The 16,847-nt window shown below is 44.5% G+C and overlaps 1 non-coding gene across 1 annotated transcript; it reads left to right on the top strand.

Moving 5' to 3' along the window:
- Positions 1-14,552: 14,552 nt before the first annotated feature.
- On the top strand, positions 14,553-14,658 carry LOC120643218. Its single transcript, XR_005662908.1, has one exon. It is a non-coding gene; the product is annotated as a small nucleolar RNA R71 (small nucleolar RNA).
- The last annotated feature ends 2,189 nt before the right edge of the window (positions 14,659-16,847 follow it).

The raw sequence follows: 16,847 nt of genomic DNA, 5'->3' as shown, positions 1-16,847 counted from the left end.
GCAATGCTGGTAATGCTGCTGCTGTCCCTCAAACTTGGTCTGTTTTGAAACAACGCATGAAGTCTCGTTTTGTTCCTCATTATTACCAGCGTGATCTACGTTTAAAATTGCAAAATTTAAATCAAGGAAATAAAAGAGTAGAGGAATATTATCAGGAATTGCTTATTGGTCTAGCACATTGTGGTATTCGTGAGGATGATGATGATACTAGTGCTAGGTTCTTTGGTGGTTTAAATCGTGATATACAGGATATTTTTTATTACAAAGACTGGACTCATTTTTCCCAATTGTACCATCTTGCCCTTAAGGCAGAATGGGAAGTACAGAGACACCGCATTGTCCAACATTCTTTCAGGTCCAACACTGGGAGATCGTTTTAGCAGCATTCCAATGTTGAGAAGCCCAAGGCGCCTGTTGCTAAGCCACCAGCAACACCACCAGCTCCTGCGCCAGCTTCTGAGGTAAGCAATGTGTCTACTGTGCAGGCCCAACAACACAAGAAGCATGCTATGCTTGAAAGGGGGTCTTCGAGTAGATCATCTACAAACATCGTGTGCCATCACTGCAAAGGAATGGGACATGTCATGAAGGATTGTCCAAGTACTCGAGCTTTCATCGCTGCACCTGATGGTAATGGATATATAAGTGCTAGTGATGTTGAGGATGAATTGGTTCTTGCAGCTAACTTTGTTGCAGATTCGGAGGATGACGAGGGTGAGGCAATTGATTCTGCGGCTGCAACAAAGGACCTCCATAGTCTTCTTGTGCAGCGTGTGTTGACTTCTAAAGCGGAACATGAGGATGAGGAGAAAATCCAATGCAAGAATTTGTTCCACATGTTTCTTCAAGTAAAGGATTGCCGTGTTCTCACCATATTTGATAGCGGGAGTTGCAGTAACTTGGTGAGTTCAGATTTGGTCAAGCAATTTGGTTTGCCCACTCGTTCTATTCCTCAACCCTACTACCTCGAATGGTTCAACAATAGTGGTAAGGCTAGGGTAACTAAATCAGCACGCATACATTTTTCTGTTGGTTCTTATCATGACTATGCTGATTTTGATGTTGTACCTATGCAATCATCTTCATTGTTGTTAGGACGACCATGGAAATTTGATAATGATGTTGCACACCATGCTAGAACTAATACATACACTTTCATGCATAAGAACAAAAAGATTACTTTGCTTCCTTTATCCCCAGCTAATATTAGGAAACATTTTAATGAGCTTGCTGCGAAGGATAAGAAAACACCTCCTAGTAATGACTCTTGTGATGCTCAAACTAATGGAATTAAATTGAAGGATGGTGTTTATATTGCTACTACATCTGCTACTGCTGCATTATGTGATAACTTTGATGCACCTTGTTATACTATTGTAATGACCCGGCCGGGATAACGACTAAGATCTACTCTACACGTTGAGTAGATTACACGTGCTAATTAATTCTCTTGCGCTTTCGTCCTCGCTTCTCGCAAAAAGATCGATTCAGAATTAATACGCTTCCCGCGACCGGCTATTTAAGCTGGTTCGGTTCCCTTCCATTTTTCAGTCTGGGACTAAAGGCTACTGTGCCTCGGTGCTACTGTAGCATGATGCTGCAGTAACCCGGGCGGCCCACTGGCCCAATGGGCTGATCTGTTACAACTATGCTTTGTCGGGATATGTGTTTCATTAACAATGATCCTATGCCATATATTTTGCATCCTGTTGTCACTAACCTTTTGCAGGAATTTGATACTGAGATGGAGTCGAGGACGACTCCAATTCAAAAAGGGGAGGATGAGGAGGACATCGCCACGCTGTACATGCACGAACCGGCCTCATCTCTAAGTTACAAGTCGACTCCAACTCAGTCTTCACGTTCATCTTGGATTCAGCCAACACCCCTGCACGATTTCGGCGATATCTCCCTCATACGGAGTCAGAATGAGGTGACCTTGGATGCGTTTGAATCATGACGAAGATACACTTCTTTTGGTTCTAGGCCCATTTCCAGAAGCCTCGTGGATCATTCTGTGTGATGACGGAAATGTGCTTCGACACCTATTTTGGGCCTTTTCAGGCTTTGTATCGTGTCGGGCCTGAAGCCCAAGTTGTGGGTGCCCCACCCCTAGACGCCCCCAACCCTAGGTCGCCCCTAGCTCATAAACTCAGTAGCCACCACTGTTAGACTCGGGTTTTGTTTAGTTCTTGTGTTTTTCTTCATGAAACAGAGATTGATTCGTTGTAACTGTGGCGACAAGTCCTTTTACAGTGATCCAGGGCTCCCATTCTTGATCTCCTCCACTGCGTCAATTAGTCCTTTGGAATCGAGTTCTTGAACCCCTCTTGTGATTCGCTTCATCCATATTTTGCAATATCAGATTGCGTGTTTACATCTTCTTGCTTGTGTCCTTCGATTCGCTTGTAGAAAAAGCCTTCTCGGTGCGGTCAATCAAGTTGTGCTTGGTTGATAACCAACGGAACAGTGGTGTAACGATTGCTTGGCTTCAAATGGTGCTGATTAGAAGCCGGATCGCCAATGTCACACACTCCACCAATCGAATTTACCTCTACCTGTTAGAAGATCGGGCCTACTCCTTATCACATGGTAACATGGTAGCAGCTGTGTTGCAATTAGTGTATTCCCCGATGTTCGGGTACAGTGTAGGAGTTCATGCAAAGAGGTAACGGGACTGGATGTACTCCAATACGGGATGTTCTCCCCGCTATCCCATTTTCCTGCCACCTGCAGCCCTAACCATGTGCTAACATAACCTTTGCTTTGAATAGATGCATAGGACCCTCTAACCTAGCCTAAGCTCCAGCTAACTTAACATAGTGTAGTTTAGTTAGTTCTTTTGTTCGTTCTTTCTTTCTTCCTTCCTTCCTCCTTGGAGTGTTGGTAGTGTGCTTGTGTCACATTACCCTGATTTATCTTCTTTATCATGGCTTACCCCTGTCAGAGCTATGCCTATTGCTTAATGTACAATGTCGCGATTCATACTAAGTTCAATACCTATGCCACTGCCATCCTTTGGGAAAATATAAATCACAATACCCTTACTCTCCGGGTGAAATGCTACAACAGTATATCCGTGCGCTTGCGGATCCTTCTGTAAACATAAAGTTATACCATGAGAGTGTTAGTTCCTGACGCCATTGCTTGGGGAATTAACATGCCCCTAGTGGTGACGCTAGGAAATGTCATTGCGCATTTCTGACGTCATTGCTAAGGATGGGTTTAACACACCCGTTCCTAGTGATTGTGTTAAGAAATGCCAACAAGTATTTCTGGCACCATTTTCGGGGATGGCATGCAACAAAGTTATTGAACTAGTGTTAATCTAGACTTTGTAATTAATATATAGTCACTCCTCTTTCAGGCTAATATCACTTTATGTCTTCTTTTATCTTTGTGTTGAAAAGAAGACAGGGGTAGTGTATGACCGGTTTCTCCCTGCCAGAAAACTACACAGAAAATCCAGAGAAGCTCGTGAGAAGGACACGACCTCGCGTCATCCCTCCTCTGGCTATTCTCCCGGCACAGGAACCCATTCCCGAAGCACCAGTTGTTCAAGAGGCTATGGGTGAGAAGACTCTGCGTGACTTCTTCGTCCCCTCCACCGCCAATATGGCTACCGGACCCAACGTCAATGGTGGGGACATGAATTTGGAGCTCAAGTCCAGCCTCATCACCATGGTGCAGGTTCGCCCATTCTATGGCAAGCTATTGGCATTTCTTAGCACTATCACTAGGAAAGAGGTTGTTAGGCCCATTCCCTGGCAACGGTGCCATAAATGCTTGTTGGTATGTCTTAACATTCACAGATAGGATCTACAAGCGCACGGATATACCGTTGTAGCATTTCACCCGGAAGTATTCAGTGTATCATTATTTATATTTTCCCAAGGGATGGTGATGATGTGTAAAGATGTTTACTAGATACATAACCATGACAATTATGAGATAAGGTGCAAGCTACTGATCATACAGGGGTAAGTGATAATAAAGGATAATCATGGGTAAAGTGATACACACAGATCAGCCAACTCTCATGAATAAAGAATAAACAAATACACCTAAGGTTAGTGGGAGCATAGGCAAACAAGGTCCTAGTATACTATTCATGTTAACAGAGAAGTTATGTTAGTCACATGCTTAGAGCTGCAGGTGCCGGGAAATTAGGGACATTGGGGAGGATGACCCGTACTGGAGAACATCCAGTTTGTTTCATCTTTGCATGAACTCCTACACAATACCCGAACATCGGGGAGTACGCAAAACGAGAAATAGCTTCCTAGCGGACCGACAGGGCTGTCACCACCTGCGGTCTACCCCAGTCAAATCATGGAGCACCGTCATATCCGAGGGATCCTACATACCCGGGCTTCATGCCTGCATATGAGGTCACTACCCTAGCGCCCCCGGGTCCCCCATCCTTCGGATGGACAGGTAAGACGCGAAGGCAAGCCCGAAAGCACAACGAACCAATATCCTTACCCAGATCATCTGGTCTAAGCAGGCAACTAATACAACTTGATGAAGAACAGAACTTGGACAAGTAAACTAAGAACATAGCAAGATAACCAAGAATGAAATCTTTAAGAATACCATAACGATAGTCGGAATACAAAGCCATACCAGAGGCCGAGGATTGCTCGCCGACCCCGAGACGACTAGATTCACTAAGGAAATGAAGTACTAGCCTAGCTCCACGACCCTAAGGAGTACAAGTCACAATGAGAGTGAAAGAGAGGCTTCTCCAAGTGGTGTGTGTTGAATGTGTGGTGAGAGGCTCTTCTTATAGTGCTTGGGGTCGGTTCCCACCAAGTTTATACATGGAAACATTTGAAACCGACTTCAGGAGGATCAGACCAATCTTCCCGCCAAAATGCACCTGGACGGGATCCAGGGGGTTCGGCCGACCCTACCTTGCCGTCTCTGGCCACCGTCCTTCTCTGGTACACTGACTGGTGGGCCCTGATGTTAGATGGTCGGTGCCGGGGCTTGGTTGGTCGGTTTGGTCTATCCGGTGGGCCTCTTTTGCTTGTGTTATGCAGGACGCGATATTCTGTGACTTCGTCTGTGTATTCTTCGTGTTTTCTTCTTATTCCGGACTTGTGCTCCTAAAAACATAAATCTTCCAAAACAACTATGGAGCTAGATTAGTGATACAAATATGTGAGTAAGAGGCATGGTTTTCCTTCTTTTGTGAGTATAGTTGACGGTCATATTTTGCACTTAACGACCGTCAACAACACCCCCAAGCTAGCCTTTTGCTCGTCCCGAGCAAAACTTGGCTCATGTTGTTGATCTAGAATAATGTTGCATTTACAACTTATACTTTAGGCACAACTAAATGCTTCTTACCTTAATTTTGAATAAGTTGGCCTTTTGTCCTTACCTCTTACCTTACTCCTGTGGGGCTTTTAGCTTCACCTCATCTTTGGCGGTTTAGAGTCAGAATGGTATCATAGAGTGCTTGTATTTCTTCCCTTAGTTCAACCGTCAATCCGGAGTTTTTGTTTGAGTTTTTCAAAAGAATTTTATAAAGTTCCTCAGATGATCTCTCGGATCGCTCAATGTGTATAATTCCTCACCAAGGCTTTTTATTGAGCCTTTCTTCCTCATCCTATATCTAATGGCTATTTTTGTGGAGCTGTAGGTATGGAGGATTTGAAGGCATACTTGCTTCTCATATTTTGCAAGTGTGTGGATCCAAAGGAGAAACAAGTCAAAAACCTTGATCAAGATGTGCAAGTGTGTGGATATTTTTGGTGGATGGTGTATGGACTCCTTTGCATGAACCATCTCTCTCTTTTTCTTTTCTTTTTTTTGGATGGGGGCTATCTTTTCTCTCTCTCTTTTTTTTTTGACATGCCAAAGCATGTGGCATACCTTCTTTGGGTGCATCTTTTCTTTTCTCTCTTTTTTTTGACATGCCGAGGCATGTGGCATACCTTCTTTGGGTATGCATCTTTTATTTCTTTTCTTTTTGCATAGCCCCTTATCTTTGATGTAATTTTCTGAGAGAAATGTCATACAGTAGCATGGAGTTTTTATTTTGTGGATGGATAAGTGGAGTGCTTGCTCCTAGTGTAGAAGCATAGCATATGGTGAGAACATGTATGTGATATTGATCATGGGAGTATGAAATGATTCTCACTAAGGGTCACAACAATTTGACAAAGCTCAATGAGATAGCAAGTTGCATATGTGGAAGGATTTACAATGAGATCATCATATGGCTTTGGGTAGGAATTTCTAATCAATAAGGAACTTTATTATATTTTTGTTATTTTCAAAATTAAATACTCCGGATATCAAGCATCACATGGGAGAAGATCATAGCAACTCTATTTAACCATATCATAGCTCACACCAACTTAGATTCGGATCATGCTTTTGCTACCGACGAGTTTCAAGTTTAAGGTTTGAACTTATAGCCAACAAACTCAAAACTAGATAGAGCATAAAGTTGTAACTAAGCATATGAAGGAAATTAACAGAGCAACTATTCATCATCTCAACAAGGAAAACTCACACCATGCTTACTACACATATTAAAGCAAGGAAATAGTTTTAGTTATGTAAATTTTTATGGGTTTTCTGGTTTTGCAAATTTTTATTTGGTTTCATGCAATGGTTTTGAATGCAGTAAAGGATAGAGTTTGATACAAGTTACCTCTCGTGGGGGTCCTCTCCCAAGCTAGTTTCAAGCTCACTACTGTTGGTTGGGGTTCAACCCAGTCCAACGGTAGTATGCCCTTTGCTCCTCCTGCATCTACTGCTGACGCTGCTCCATGGTGTGGATCCTCTCTCCGGTGAATCGCTGCCTATTCTGAGTAGACTGGATGTGCTGGCCAAATGATTCCTCGATGTTGTGGGCACGTACGTTCAGCTCGCCCATCTGCTGAGTCAGAGTGGCAAAACCTCTAGATGAAGCTGAACGTCCAGCGGAGATCAGAGGTCCGCTGGAGCTGGAACTAGTGGACCGGCAGCTTGGAGCCTGCTGTGCCCACTCCTCAGTGCTCACGCTATGCCAAGATGAACGACCCGCCTCATGGTGGTATAAAGTCTGAGGATACTGAGGTGGTGGTGTCGGCTCTGCCTCCCTTCTGGTCCTGCTTCTTTTCATCCTGCCAGGCAAACCAGAAGTGCTATGCCTACGGCCCCCTTCTCATGGAACGAGAGGGATGGTTAGCGAACAGTAATTATACAAATGGAACTCCGCATTGGGTAGCGAAATCTCATTTGTATGGCCCATGAAGAAGAAAATCAAAGAGTCATCCGGGCCTCTCTTGAGTGTGTGACCTTGAATCAAAAAAGCCTCGTCAATATATGCGCGGTCACCCTCAATGAAGGGAATGGAATTCCCCTCTAAGGTACCGACACATGTAGCGATACGAGTAATCAAAGAAGTACACTCAATAGGACCTGTCATATTGAAATTCGAAAGCCATTGCTTAACCAAAGCTTGCACGGGGGTGATTTTGATCTTATTGACCATGGCGTATAAAATGAGCAACTCATTATTGCGCACGGATCGAACATCATCTCTTGGGAAGAGAGTGATGGCTAACCACTTGTGCATCAAACGAAGAGTTGGATTGTGAATGTCATTGCACCGAGGTGCAAATTTGCCATGGACAACTTGACCCGAAATCTGCCTCCAAAATTCATGACGAATAAAACCGTGGCAAGCTTGCTCAAGAGAAATTGGCCAGCATTTGTTGAAATCGAGGTGGCTAGCAAAAGTTTTCCAAGAAAGCAAATATTCCTTTTTGAAAAGTCGAAAATAAACTCCATTTTCCACCTCCAGAAGGGTGCAAAGAAATTGGATGGTGAGGAGTCGAGAACCATACTCCTCAACGGGAACGAAGTTGTCCCATCCAATTACATGCCAAACATTAGCGAAGTCTTCGTACATACCTGTTTTGATGAGGAGTTCTGGATCGAAGACTTGGGTGTGGATGAAGCTTCGGTTCTTGATGATGGCATAGCCTTGTCGTTCATGAGCGTCGCGCAAGTCGAGGTAGGGAGCATCATCTTCATCAATTTCCATGGCCTCAGCTTGTGGTTCGGCTTGCACTTCTTCATGTTCTTCTTCTTCATAGTCCATCATGCTCGGGCTCGGCGTAGGTTCGGGAGTGTGTGAGCTTGAGCCACCCCGAGAACGGGATGAACTTCCACCCGTAATCTTCTTGAATGCAGCGGAGACCTTTCGCCCTATGCCCTTCATGGTTGGACAAAAACACGTACAACTTGAAACGGGTTACGTTAGTGAAACCGAAATGAATGTTCTTACCTGCGAGTTGTAGTCTTGAGTGTGAACATTTCTTGCAGCAAGAAAATGAGAGAAAGAGGTTTCTTGAAATCAAACTTGAGCAAAAATCCAATGAAATCCCGAGAGCAAAGTTTGATAGAGTTTGAGAGAGAGTGAGTGAATGAGAGTTGAATGTGAGAGCTCAACACCCATCCCTCGGCCTCTATTTATAGGGAGAGTGGCCGGGCACTGTTAGAAGGAGCTGAGCACAACGGCTAGTAGCTGTTGGAAAAGGCTAACAACGAGCCATTGCCAGGGGGGTCAGCCGACCCAGGGGTTCGGCCGGCCCCCCTGTGGGCCCCCTGGCTGATAGCCAGGGCCCAGGTACTCCCTAAGGGCTAAAAACTTTGAAAACTTGGGTGCCCGGCCAAACTTTGCCTCGAAAGATTTTCAAAAGTATTTTGCAAAGAATTTCAATGCCCAGAAAATATTTTTAGATTTTTATAAAAATAGAAAAGGTGCTAGAAAAGATTCTAGCATGCAAGGGTGTTTTGAAAATTAAAACATGCAGTGGAAAAATTTCAAAAGTCGAGGAAAGCAAATTTGGTGGAAAATTAAATATGAGATAAGTACCGATTTACCTTCGGCAAGGGCTCGTCGTTTTGAGTCTGACTAGCGGGACCTTTCTCCTGCATTTCACTTACCATTGTTCGGCTCGTCTTGGAGAAGTGGACAAGGATGAACTTTTAACCTTACGCCACACCTTCTTTGTTCGTCTTCTTTTGGTTCTGGTGGTCGTAGGTTCTTCAGGCTGGGGTCCAGGTGAACCTCTGAGCGTGTGCCATTCGTTATCCCGCTGGATTAAGAAGCGCTGCTCATCCCTGTGCTTGAACCTAAAAAACATATTATCCTTCCCGACATGGAAGCGGATTTCTCCTCTCCCAACGTCGATCCTTACTCTGGCGGCCCTCAGGAATGGTCGCCCAAGTATGAGCTTGACTCCGAGGTCACCCTCTATATCCATGACCACAAAGTTGGCAATGACGAAGGAATCGCGTACTCGTACCAGCATATTTTCGATTATCCCATCATGATATCGAATCGATGAATCTGCAAGCTGCACGAGCATAGTTGTTGGGGAAAGAGCAGGGTATTGAAGTTCTTCGAAAATTACCCTGGGCATTATGTTCACGCTTGCCCCCAGATCGCATAGGCAGTGCTCATAGTATTTGTCATAGATTAAGCAACTGATCATAGGGACCCCTGGATCCTCTTGTACTGCTGCCACCAGGCTGTCCAATGTATCGTTCCTTGGTGGGTTGTACCGGCCTGCATGGTTAGTGCGGGGAGCCTGCCAGGGAAGGTTGTCCCACCCGGTAGACACCATGTTTGCAATTTCAACGGGAGATTCGGGTTGCCCCGGGATCTTCCCAGACTCAGCCAATTGTGTTTCTATCATTTTGTTGAAACTTAATTGATTTTTCAGAGCAGAAGAAAGAGTTTCAACTTTTGTATTTATGTTTTCCAAAATTTTATCATTGGCAACAAGCTTTTTATTTAAAGATTCATTAATTTTAGCTTGGCCAAAGACAAGATCTCGCCAGGAGGGTTGGTTTGAATTGAGATTCAAATTGAAATTTGAGTTGAAATTGTTACCTCCTCCTTGGAATGGTGGGCGTGCTTGACCCCACCCTTGGCCTCCTTGTGGACGGAACCCGTTGTTGTTGCTGGTGTAGGCTGCTTCTTTACGGGTCTCGGGGCAGTCATTCCCCGAGTGTCTGCTGTTGGCGCCTACCAACGTCACCGCTAGGAAACAGCGACGATGCCCACAAACGCCAAGGTGGGTGGCAAGTATTTCATGAACCATGAATAAATCAGCAAGCGCACGGAATACCGCTAAAGCATTTTACCCTGGGAGTAGACCGGGGTGTCATTTATATTTCCGCATGGAAGGCGGTGAATGGAAGTTTATAGACATGTTAATGAACTTGATCTAGATTGGATATTCAATTGCATAAACAGGGGTAAGATTGATAACATGGATAAGAGGTAGTGTGACACACACACAAACTACTTTAAAGATAAAGTAAAAAGAAGATTCTATAGGCTGGGAGAAAGGTAGAAGCTAGGGCTCGAGTCAAAGGTGCTAGGCTAGCTATATATATGCCATCTTATGGTTAGATTGTTAGAGATTAAACTACACAACAGGAGACCACTGCTCTAGCCGACGGGAGAAGCCCGTTCACCTAGGTGGCTTTATGTACCTCCTACCCCCCAAGCCGAACGTGGAGGATTACTAGGTCTCAGACAGGGCTGTCACCACCTGCTGGCTACCTCACAATCCATGGGAAAGGGTGACATCCAGCAACTCTTAGCTAATCTAGACACCACATCTACATTAGTAAGTGATACTCTAGCATCCCGCGCGGAGCCCCCACCCTTCGGATGGACAGACATCACACTAGAGCAAACATATGAATACTGGAGCAGTTGATAGAGTTCTAAGGCCAATATGTTAACCATCGCAAGCACAGGACGATCATGCAATGCAAGCATCGAATGATAACGCAACCAGATCATGAAGCATATATCTGATAACTCAGATTATACTTCAATCAAATATCAGTAGCCACAGTCTATTTCTATTACAAATGACCGAATATTACAAGAGAGGACTATAGATGAACCCATTCCTGAACTCTCGAGCAACCCCGAGGACTCGACGACTCCTAGACTTCTCCTAGACTCCACTAAACCTATAGACTAAGCAAGAAGGCTTCAAGGTGAGAGAGGTAAGTGGTGTGTGTGTTCTCATTCTCTACCCCCTCCCTTCTATTATAGGAGGGAGCCACGGCTGGGGACACCTTGAACCGACCTTGGGAGCCAATGCCAAGCCTCCACGTGTCTGGTTGGAGTCGGTGGGGCCCATGGGCCGGTCGGCCGACCACCCTGGTCAGTCGACCAGGCTAGAGCACCAACCACCCCCAACTGCTGGGGGTTGGGCTGTCCTGGGCTCCCTTGTCTGGTCCACGTTGGTCTTGGCCTATCTTGAATGGTTTGGACTTGGTTCTTGGGCTTCACTTAGTCCATTTGAGCCTAAATCGCTGCTTTGATATTTTCTGTGATTTTATGCTGGGCCAAAGTGTGCTTGCAACCTGCATTTTAGCTCAAAAACACATCTTGCATATTCTAAAAGCTAAAGTGTGATTTAGGGATTTATTGGATAAAGATGCATGTAAGAAATGCAAAGCTCTCATGATTTTCTAATCAAGTTGATGCCTAGAAATGGTCGTTAATGAGCGTCAACAAGATCCCCCAAGCTATCCTTTGCTCATCACGAGCAAAGCAGGACAAATCAGATTGTTCATCAGAAAATCACTTTGGCTCTTACTTACCTGTCATGTCATAGTCTATGGTAAAAGAGATTCATCTATAAGCTTAAATGAGTTGGCTCTCATACCTTTGCTCTAGTACCTTACTCCTTCATGGGGCTTAGTAGCCGTCTCCTTGTCTTGGGTTGTTGAGAGTTAGAACGGTTCGCAAAGCAATACTCACTTGTTCATAGTTTTGCAATCCATCTGGAGATATTTTCTTGAAAAGGATTTTCAAAAACATGGCTAAGTTTCCAAAATGATTCTCTCGAAGCACTCAACTTTTACTATCCTCACTAGGGCAATATTGCCTTCGGTCTTTCCTACTCAAAGATAAAGCTTATGTGGAGCTCAAGGTAGGATAAGAACAGGGCATACTTGCATTCCATATATTGTAAAGCCAAAGAGAGGATCCATGAAGAAACAAGTCATACAATCTCAATCAAAAGGTGCAAGTGTGTGGTTGGATGGATGGATAAATGGATGGTGGTACTCCTTTAAACATTGGTTCTCTCTCTTTTATCATCCCCCTTTTTTCATGACATGGTTACCCCTCTTTTCTCTTTTTCTCTCTTTTTTTGGGTCATGCTTCTTTGGCATGCCATCTTTTCTCTTTTTTTTCGGGACAACCATAATATAACACTATATTTTATTGTAGGGATGTTCTAAGAGAGAGTTTGCCAAAATATGGAGTATTTATTGGTGGATGGTGGTGATGCTAATTCCCAGTGTAGGAATGTCACAAGTGGATGGGAACGTGTACATGCTTATAATCGAGAAAGCATGACAAGATTTTTACTAGGGTCACAAAATTTGACAAAACTCAACAGAATGACAAGCATCATATGTATAAGGTTTTTTCATGATGTGTGACATATGGCTCTGGTAGGACTTTGCTTATCACTGAGGAACTTGCCATTTTGAACTTTTTGAAAACAAAACTCTAGATTTCAAGCATTGCTAGGACAAGGTCATATGTCTTTATTCACCATATCTATACTCACAACAACTTGGACTTGTATTGAGCATATGCAATCCATGGAATTTTCAGGTCCATGGCAAGGTGTTTTAATTAGCCAACAGACTTAAACTCAAGAGAACTCTTATAACCATAATCTAGACATGTCAGACTAAGCAGAGTAAAGCAAAACTCATCCTTTCAACTTCCATAAGAAGTTAAAACATTCTTACCGCGCATGTTAAAGGGAAATAAGCAGTAATTATTTATTTTATTTTGGAGGTTTTTATCAAATTTTATTCAAAGCAAATAAAAGGGGTATATTTGACTTAGGGGAGGGAACCTCCCCCAAGCTAGCTTTTAGTTAGGGTCTAAAAAGCAAGACCTTTCTCCATACCTGATTAGGTTGAGGTCGTTTCGTCCGTACCTGGAGAAGTAGTAGCGGGCAATGTCATCTTCTTCTTCTTGCGCCACACCTTCTTGGTCTTCTTTGGTGGCGTAGATGGCGCAGGAGTAGGATCCTCGGGTGTAGGATAGACGATTTCTAGATCTTCCCAAATAGTGTTGGTGATGAAATCAGGGACTTTCTGGTCATCTTCCGCTGGGTCAGTTGGGGGATCATGAATCTCCCAATCTTCCCAAGCAGGCTCGGAAAGAGTGCGATGGATGTCCCAATCTTCCCAACCGGGTTCAGCCCATAACCCTTGCTTCTCGCTATCTTCATGGATCAGGAACAATTCCCTCTTGTTCTGAAACTTGAACTTCATAGTTTTTCCCATGATACGAAGGCTAACTTTTCCTGCCCCAACATCAATTCTGGCATTTGCATCTCTCAGAAATGGTCGCCCCAGTATGAGCGGAATCCCGAGATCTCCCTCCATGTCAAGGACCACGAAGTCAGCGAGTATGAAGGTATTCCTGGCTTTTACCAAGAGGTTCTCCATGACTCCCTCGGGGTACCTCACGGTGGAGTCTGCCAGCTAGACACACATGGTGGTAGGGGAAAGTGCCGGATAGCTGAGCTTCTCAAATGTTACCTTGGGCATAATGTTGACACTGGCCCCACGGTCTCACAGAGCATGATCAGCAATCAAAGATTGAGCAACTGATCACTGGGGTTCCAGGATCCTCTCGTATTGTAGCTGCTAGTTCGCCCCACGTGCTCCTTTTTGGTCGCAGGAGCTTCTCCGCATAGCTGGTGAAGGGCATTCTGCTAAGCGGCTTTTCCACATGGCATTCTAGAGTAGACTCGAGTTGCCTCGGATTCTTCCCTAGTTTAGCAGCAGGAGTAGCAGCGGCCAGCTGAGCCAATTGAGTTTCAATCATCTTGTTGTAACTCAGTTGGTTCTTGATGGCGGTGGAGAATCCGTCCATCTTCGCATGGATGGTCTCCATGGACTTGTCATTAGCGGCCAACTTCTTCTGAAGGGACTCATTGATCTTTGCTTGGCCGTAGACAAGATCCCTCAAGGTAGGTTGGTTAGGATTGAAAGAATTTGAGTTTCCATTACCTCCATGATAATATGGTTGGTCTCCATGGTTGATTCCACCCCTGACCTCCTTGTGGACGAAACCCATTGTTGTTGCCATTGAAGTGCATGACTTCTTCTTGGGTTTCCGGGCAATTATCACCCGAATGTCCAACATTTCCGCAGACCTCTCATGTCATGCGAGTTTCTAAGGCTTGAAGTGTTTGCATTTGAGCCTTATTTTGGGAAATATCCTCAAATTTCTTGAGGAGGAGATCAATCTTCGTAGCAAGCATGTCGGTCTCCTTGACGGAGTGCATGCCTCGCTGACGTGGTTGGAGACGATCATCACTCCAACCTTTGTTGGACACCATCTTCTCGATTAATGATGTAGCTCTGTCAATGGCCAGCGAGAAGAAAGCTCCACCCGCAGCGGCATCCACATGATGACGGAAGACTGAGTCAACCTGTTGTAGAAGTTCTGAAGAATGAGCCAATTGTCCATCCCATGGTGCGGACGCGCATGGATGTACTCCTAAAGTCTCTCCCAAGCATCAGGAATTGACTCATTTGATGCCTGCTGAAAGCTCAAAATTTTTCCATGAAGATCAGTGGTTTTGCCCATCAGGAAGAACTTCGCGAGGAACGCCTTGTCACATTTGTCCCAGGTGTCCACAGTGGTCTTGTTGGCATAGAACCATTGCTTCGCTCTCCCCAAAAGAGAGAACGGAAACAAACGGAGCCGGATAGCATCCTGAGATACTCCCTTGATAACAAAAGTACTGCAGAGCTCCAAGAACTACTGGACATGAGCACTGGCATCCTCATTGGCCTTGCCACAGAAAGGGCTGGCCTGCACCATCGTAATGAGACCCATCTTGATCTCAAAGTTCTCCCCTCAAGTGTTAACCTCGGGCCCGGTAGGGACCTGGCTAGCAAATGGGGTGGAGTACTCACGGAGTGTCTTCTGGGCCATAGCTTGAGAAGCTGATGATGACGCAATGACTGGTTCGGCTGCCGAGAGTGGTTTCCGAGGAGATATGAGACGAGCTCGAGTCCTCCTCAAAAGTGACTCCTTGTAACACCCGGTTTATAAAAGGACATAAACCGAGCAATCATATACGTGCCAGGATCAAGTCACATGTATATACAACAGAATGAACAATATATCATGGCACATATCACGTAAAAGATATAATAAAGCGAGTATGAATGTTATTTATTACATTAATGACAAAATGTCTGATACAGAGTATGTGGAAGCGTAAAAACATATACGAGAAGCTCTCGGAAGCAGGGCGCCATAGGGATGTCCACTGGGAGACGAACGCCTAGAAGTCCTCGTACTCCTGGTAGCTCCGGGTGAACTCCCTCGCGTCGGCAGGAACTGAGCAGCAGTAGAGTATCCCCGAGAGGAAAAAGAGTAGATTAGGCAAGAGTGAGTACAAAACTTGTACTCAACAAGTATAACACAAACTATGAGGCTCTAAGGTTGGCTGACTCAACTGGATTAGCTTTTAAGTCTTGGCAAAATTTTATTAAAGCTATTTACTACAAGTTGATGAAGTACCATAAACCCAGTTACATAGTAATTAATCAAAATTAATCATGAACTACTAGGAACCAAACCAAACCAAACCAAGCCACCCGGGGAAACCTGCCTCGTCAAAGGAAGATAACCCCACTAATCAAAAGGAGGATCTGGGCCGCTCATGACCGTGAGCACGCCTAGTATACCAGTTTTACACTCTGCAGATGTTGCACATCTTTACCCACAAGTCGTGAGCTACGCTAGTTGTTCATCACACTTCCTTAGGTGAGATGACTAGCAAACTCACTACGAGGCCGTTACAAAGGATCACGTTGGTAAGGTGTAACCGCTAAGGATTCAGGCAATGCAACGATGGTGACCACCTCGAGGGGGTACACAGACCAAGCCTCGTAGCGCAGGGACCATTGAAGCTCGACCCCCCTCTTGCCCCGTCGGTAAGTTACTCCCGAACCAAAATGACCTAATTAGTAAGCCAAGACCGTCCCATTCCAGTCATGTGGAAGCGCTGTTGTCCCAAGTTGTCGCTCTATGAACCGGTCCTTATGGAGAGTGGCCAACCTAGCAGTAAGCACCGTGCTAGGCCCCCTAAACCATGTTTCTAACAAAACCATTTTATAACGAGACGTGAGCCACTCAAACGGGCCACTCTCAGAATTAAGTTGCATATAGCATTAATCAAATTAATTAAAAAGGACCAAGTGTGTTATAGCGCGGCACCTAGCACAACTAACCAAAATGCAACCCAAGGATATATATAAAAGATATAAAGTGGCTAGGAAAATCCTTATAGGCATACAGTATAAAAATACAGTATGAAATTGTATTTAAAAGTGATAGGTGTTGTTCATGTTATACTTGCCTTCCTCAAACTGTTCCTGCTACTCAAACTGCTCTGAAGATGGTGTCTGCTCCGGGTACTGGTACTCCTCCGAAGGATTAGCGTCTACTCACGATCGCAACGCCAAAACAAGTCCACATCTACACATACATGCAAACAAGAGCAAAAACTAAGAAACAGTACAACAATACATAAAAATAGCAAATAAAACTATGCTAGAACTATTATACGCGTTACAACGATAGCGTGGACATAAAGAATGCCTAAAAAGGAGCTAGAACGCAAAAACTAGAGGGAAAACAAGGTATAGGGGCTTTTCTGCAAGAAAAACTAAGTTTCTGGGGTTTTTCTGCAAAAACTAGGGACTAAAACATAATTAAACATTAGTTCTAAGGTCTAACTCGCAAA

The sequence above is a fragment of the Panicum virgatum genome, chromosome 7K (assembly GCF_016808335.1).
Source record: "Panicum virgatum strain AP13 chromosome 7K, P.virgatum_v5, whole genome shotgun sequence".
NCBI lineage: Eukaryota > Viridiplantae > Streptophyta > Magnoliopsida > Poales > Poaceae > Panicum > Panicum virgatum.
This window is presented reverse-complemented; position numbering and strand designations above follow the sequence as displayed.